Raw genomic sequence first — 7,021 nt, 5'->3', positions numbered from 1 at the left:
ACTATTATCTGCGTGTTTCGACTTCCACAGTTACTTCTTGGTGACACTCATGTTCGTTTTGGTCCATTCAAGTACAACCGTTTAGTGGCGCGTTACCCTATGGGCTACTTGGGCAAATGTCCGGGGCCCCAAGCAAATGGGAACCCCGAACACAAACCGAGATTCAAATTCTACGTTTTTCTTATAAAGTTATTTAGTTGGGATTAGGGGCCCCGAAATTCTACTTTGCCCAAGGCCCCAACTAGTTATAACGCGCTACTGCAACCATTAACACCTTAAGCCAGTGCTCCTCAACCTTTTTATCGCCGCGGACCGGTCAACGTTTGATAATTTTACCGCGGCCCGCTGTGAGGTGGGGGGGGGGGGGGCGACATTGATGGTTTATATTTTAGATTGTTTTGATTTAATAATTTTAATTTAATTGTATTTAAACATGCCTTGAAAATAAAATACAGTTACACCAAAAACTGAATATAAAGTTATTTAACATTTTAACTCACTAGAACGCTAAATCAATGAGAACCCTGAGCTTGTTTCTTTGCAACGAGACGGTTCCATTTGGGGGTAATAGGAGACAATGATACCCGAAGTGTGTTGCGTATGTCCAATTTATTCCGTTGTTTTGTTTTTGTTGCTGTCACTGCTGAAAACCCCGCTTCACACAGCTAGGTTGTCGGAAATGGCAATAGGGATTTAAGTGCTGTGGTGGCAATCTCAGGGTATTCCGCCATAACTTTAATCCAGAACACCGGCAGAGTTGTTGTCTCGAACGTAGATTTAAGGCCGCCGTCATTTGCAATCTCCAGCAGTTGATCTTCTTCTTGCACAGACATGCTAGATTCGCCTGATTTGTTGACAAATGGGTTTCGGATCCATTCTTTACCAGTTCGTGGGTCTTTTGTGGTTGGGAAATAGCGCTCGAACTCTTTTAAAAGCAAAGACAGGTGATCGTGTACCAACTGGGAGAATGAATGTTCAGGCTCAGTCTCGCCTAAAATCCCCGATAATGTTTGAAACATGTCCAAAATTCCTCTGTTCACGCGCCGTCCCCACAACTCCAGTTTGGCTTTAAATGCAGCTACTTTGTCTGCCAACTTGAAAACAGTTGTCATTTTCCCCTGAAGGCACAGATTGAGTTCATTGAGCAGGCTGAATATGTCACACAAGTAAGCTAGTTTTGCGACCCATACCTTGTCGCTGAAATGTGCTGCCAGCGGTGACTTCTTTTCTGAGAGAAATCTTTGCAATGGCTCTCGCAATTCAAATACTCTAATTAGTGATTTTCCTCTGGATAACCATCTTATTTCTGTGTGTAAGAGAAGGCATCTGTACTCTGCGTCCATCTCCTCACAAAGCTGCTCAAACAGGCGCGAGTTAAGGGCGTGTGCTTTGATGTGGTTAATAACTTTAACGACATCAATCAATACGCTGTTAAATTCCGGTGACATTTTTAGGCTTGCCAGCATTTCCCTGTGAATGAGACAATGCGTAGATTCACTCTCAGGTGCAACCTCCTTAATCCGAGCAGTTAAACCAGACAGTCGTCCGGTCATGGCAGCAGCTCCGTCTGTGCATAAGCCGACACAAAAGGACCATTTTAGTTGTCCTGATATACAGGGTGTCCCAAAACCCCTTCGACTCCGGGAAATGGGAGGTTCCTTAGGTCATTTGAAGCAACATTTTCCTTTGCACCAATGTCAGCCGGGGCTTTGTTTAGGAGTTATTAACGAAAAACACGGACCAATCAGAGCGCGACCTAGACGCGCGATGGCACGTTCAGCCAGGCGCTCCGGGAGACGAGCGTGGTGTAACGCCGCGATGCCGCAACGAACAACAGTTTCTCGAGATTATGTGAATCTTCCCCGATTTGGATGAGCTTTGGATATGTTGTCAAGTCCATGATTCTGAACAACATTTCCCTTTACAGTTTTTGTCAGCCGGCTTTAGTTTACGCGATAAATGTAAAAACTTGTAATTGTAAATCGATCGATTGTACTATCTTCTACCCGATTTGGATGAGCTTTGGATATGTTGTCAAGACCATGATTCTGAACAACATTTCCCTTTACAGTTTTTGTCGGCCGGCTTTAGTTTACGCGATAAATGCAAAAACTTGTAATTGTAAATCGATCGATTGTACTATCTTCTACCCGATTTGGATGAGCTTTGGATATGTTGTCAAGACCATGATTCTGAACAACATTTCCTTTAGACTTTTTGACGGTCGCGGAAGAACTTTACTTGTCAATTCATATGGGTGGATCTTTTTACCCGACTTACGGCAACGTTACCCGAACGAGAGAAGAAGCAGAAACTGATTGTATTGAAAACACACTTATTCAGCCGTAAATCCATTTGCTGCTTCGAAATGTGTGTCACTGGGTCACTCGGTGACGAACTGTACAGACGTCTTCAGGTATACGACAGTACCGAAAGCTAAGGGACGTACGGCCAGGTCGACGAACTGCACAGCCGGTGGTAGAAGGCCTAAGGGATGCGCGGTCAAGTCGACGATCCAGAATTTCACTTTCACTTTCGATTCGATAAATAATTCGTATGTTTATTTCACACAGATGCCTTGAAATTTTTCCACACTCACAATCACTGTTCACATTTGTCAACACATAGTTATGCACTAATAATAATTGCCATATCCCTTGTCCTGCTGCACAAATTACAACAATCAGGTAATGCAATCACTAGACTGCGGATTTCATGCATTTGTAGCAAACATGAGTAGGTGCATTTTAAGACACTAGACAGATTAAAATAATTTCAAAACACCAATGTATTATTTTCAACTTCTTAAAATGATCACAATCAAATATCTGTCTGGCTCCTGTCCCTTGTAATAGCGGCAGCCAACTTTCATTTTACATAAAGATCCGCAGTCTAGTGATTAGATTAAATAATCGTTTAATTAGTTTAAGCAATTATTATTAGTGCATAACTATGTGTTGACAAATGTGAACAGTGATTGTGAGTGTGGAAAAATTTCAAGGCATCTGTGTGAAATAAACATACGAATTATTTATCGATTCGAAAATGAAAGTGAAATTCTGGATCGTCGACTTGACCGCGCATCCTTTAGGCCTTCTACCACCGGCTGTGCACTTCGTCGACCTGACCGTACGTCCCTTAGCTTTCGGTACTGTCGTATACCTGAAGACATCTGTGCAGTTCGTCACCGAGTGACCCAGCGACACACATTTCGAAGCAGCAAATGGATTTACGGCTGAATACGTGAGTTTTTAATACAATCAGTTTTTGCTTCTTCCCTCGTTCGGGTAACGTTGCCGTAAGTCGGGTAAAGAGATCCACCCATATGAATTGACAAGTAAAGTTCTTCCGCGACCGTCAAAAAGTCTAAAGGAAATGTTGTTCAGAATCATGGTCTTGACAACATATCCAAAGCTCATCCAAATCGGGTAGAAGATAGTACATCGATCGATTTACAATTACAAGTTTTTACAATTATGTATGTCGTAAACTAAAGCCGGCCGACAAAAACTGTAAAGGGAAATGTTGTTTAGAATCATGGTCTTGACAACATATCCAAAGCTCATCCAAATCGGGGAAGATTCACATAATCTCGAGAAACTCTTGTTCGTTACGGCATCGCGGCGTTACACCACGCTCGTCTCCCGGCGCGCCAGGCTGAACGTGCCATCGCGCGTCTAGATCGCGCTCTGATTGGTCCGTGTTTTTCGTTAATAACTACTAAACAAAGCCCCGGCTGACATTGGTGCAAAGGAAAATGTTGCTTCAAATGACCTAAGGAACCTCCCATTTCCCGGAGTCGAAGGGGTTTTGGGACACCCTGTATAACCATCCAGTGACTTGAACAGTTCTGCTCCTGTGGTGTTGGTTGGCAAAGATAGTGCACATAACAAATCCTCATGCACATCCTCCTGATGTAGATATCGCACATAAACAAGTAGTATTGCCTTGTTGTCGATATCTGTAGATTCGTCAACCTGGAGTGCGTACCACGGTGATGTATTAATCCTCTCCAACAATTGTGACTCAATGTCTTCGGCTATTTCCTCAATGCGCCTAGTCACAGTGCTAGCCGACAAGGGCACATGTGCTATCTTTTCCACAGCAGCCTCTCCTAGAAGTTCACGGCAAATGTCTATAGTGGAGGGCAAGATCAATTCTTCACCGACAGTGAATGGCTTTTTAGCCTTAGCAATACGGTTAGCCACCAAATATGATGCTCTCAGTGCATTATCCTTTATTGATGTGGTGGCCCTCATAAATTTCTTCTGTCCTTCGTGTTCCCGTTTTTTTCTTTCAAAATACTCCAGGGGCTTGTCTTTTAATCCAGGGTGCTTGGCGTTCAAGTGGCGAAGCAGTTTTTAAGGTTTCATTGCATCATTAGAGAGCTGGTCGCCGCAAAATATGCAGAGCGGTTTTGATGTGTGGGAATCACCTGTCCCGATAAATCCATATTTCAAATAGGACTCATGGTATTGTCTGTTCAAAGTTACATGTTTCTTTGATGTTGAAGGCTCTTCTTCTGTTTCTTCACTGGGCCTTTTCTTTTTCCCAAGGAAACTTTCTAACGACGTCTGTTTCGTACTCATTTCTGCTAATTTGTCGGTTAAATTTGAGCAAACACAATATACACGTACACCAAGCACTACTAAACATGAGAAAATACCGGTGAACAGAGAGAAGAGCGATACACACCTTCTCTTTACCAAAGCTACAACGCCACTGCCGAAGAAGATTAAATATGTTAAATTGTTAAATGTGTAGGATAGAGACGGGTATGCATGTGTGAGTGTGTGTGTGAATGTCCGTTAAACAAGTGAATGTCTGTTAAATAAATGAGCAGCACGTGTGTAAAAGGACGATCATGTCCGTTAAACAAATGTGTAAAAGACGATCGGCCGAGGCTTCGTGGGCAACGCCGTACGAAGAGTACTCAGTCTTTTTCGGAACAGTCTATTGAAAGGTCGAAATAAATACTATTGTCAAATCCTCCTCGAGCATTTACTCTCTTACAAATGTACAACGTTAAAATTGTTACATTGTAATGACGCACGGGCCTTTAAACTGTGCCGGCGACGGCGACACGCTTCGGTCACCCGATCCTTATTTCATTCTGTCCTTCTCTATGTTCGGCTTTCTATTGAAGTCTCCCTTCATAAAATGGAAATAATTTAAAGTTCCTTGGGCGGCTCGGTACCATTTGATCCACGGACCACTACCGGTCCGCGGACCGGGGGTTGGGGACCACTGCCTTAAGCGATCCGCGTAAATCGAGAAAGTGGTCGGTACTATTTGTAAATAACAGCTTCTTATTTTTAAAAACGTAAACAGCTAGTAAGAGATATGGTACAAAATATACACAGGGTGTCCCAAAATTCCTTTAACATCAGGAAATGGGAGGTTCCTGAGATCATTTTAAGCAACAGTTTCCTTTGCAAAAATGGCGTTCGCGGCTTTGTTAAGGAGTTATTAATGAAAAACCACGGACCAATCAGACCGCGGCCAGAAACCGATCTTTTTGGACAAAAATCTGCCGACAACTCAGTTTTCCATCGATTCAATTGGAATTTTTTTTTAAATGTTCGTGCAGGACTATACTTTGATGACATGCTACGCGAAAATCATTAACTGTTACAATCAAGAATCCTTATCTACAAAGCCCAATAACTCCGATACTTGATCCGCCCATACCATAAATTTGCGTGGTCCAAACTATCTTTAGATAAGCCGAATCAGTTGCTGCAGTGACTGGATTAAACGCGGTTATTATCACAAGATTGCATAACATTCTTTAGGTAATTACATGTGACAAGAAAGCTGATTCTGTGAAATTCAAAGAATATTGTTCAGAGACGACTAAATTGTGCATTAAAATTTTTCCATGGTATAAACTACCTCCATCAGTTCATAAGGTACTGCAACATGGCAAAGTGAAGTACTTGCTACATTTGATCTGCCAATTGGTTTATATTCAGAAGAACCACAAGAGGCAAATAATAAAGTCTTCAGGAAATCACGAGCTGAAAACTCCCGAATGTGATGCCGCAATAAGACAAATATAGATATTATACGGCATATGTTATTATCATCCGATCTACTTATAAGCTCTCTAAGAATAAAGGACGGCAAGCACAAGGAAGTTCTTTCTCAAGAAGCGAAAATGCTGCTGTTGGATCAATAAATTAATGGTAAGTCTCATAAGTGCCGAATGTAATTCTATTCTATTGGTAATAGTCAGGGCCAGATTTTCAGTTTAAAATTTTGCGGTTTTGGGTTTAGGGTTAAGAAGTGTCGGCAACTCAGCTGGGACATGCAAATTTATGGTATGGGCGGATCAAGTATCGGAGTTATTGGACTTTGTAGATAAGGATTCTTGATTGTGACAGTTAACGATTTTCGCGCAGCACTTCATCAAAGTATAGTCCTGCACGAACATTTAAAAAACAATTCCAATTGAATCGATGAAAAGCTGATTTCTCGGCAGATTTTTGTTCAAAAAGATCGGGTTCTAGCAGTTCACGCCTATTTCACCATTATTTTAACAATAAAGACCACATTAAATATGTCGTTGGATTCGTCTTGGCGTCAGCTGTAACATTATTGAGTAAAAAATATATAGTTATAAATAAATAATTAAGGTGACCACAATTTTTTATTAAAAAAAATTATTGACTTTTTTTGTATTGTAGAAGACTGTGTACTGATTACTCTTTGTAGGAAACATATTTTTGTCACACCACACGAATCGACACGAATGAGAACTTTATCCCTTGTGAAATATGAAAAACTTCGACGATTTTCCTTACAATTAGTAGACTAAATATTTTTTTTATAATAAATTATGAACAATATTGTTTAGTTCCTGGTACGTTCTCAACATAGATATACATACTTCATATAAAAAAAATTGGCCACTTAATCTTCGGTAGGTTTTCCAGGACACCGTTATGAAGAAAAGGATTTTTTTCGGTGATAAATCGTATCTGAAAATGTTTGCTTTTTGAACGCTTATTGTGACGAG

At 41.2% G+C, this 7,021-nt stretch overlaps 1 pseudogene; it reads right to left on the bottom strand.

Moving 5' to 3' along the window:
* Nucleotides 1-665: 665 nt before the first annotated feature.
* On the bottom strand, nucleotides 666-4,589 carry LOC143220109 (SCAN domain-containing protein 3 pseudogene; annotated as a pseudogene).
* Nucleotides 4,590-7,021: the final 2,432 nt, after the last annotated feature.

This window comes from Lasioglossum baleicum, chromosome 2, assembly GCF_051020765.1.
Source record: "Lasioglossum baleicum chromosome 2, iyLasBale1, whole genome shotgun sequence".
Classification (NCBI taxonomy): Eukaryota; Metazoa; Arthropoda; class Insecta; order Hymenoptera; family Halictidae; genus Lasioglossum; species Lasioglossum baleicum.
Note: the sequence above shows the minus strand (reverse complement) of the source record. Positions and strands in the feature narration are given on the sequence as shown.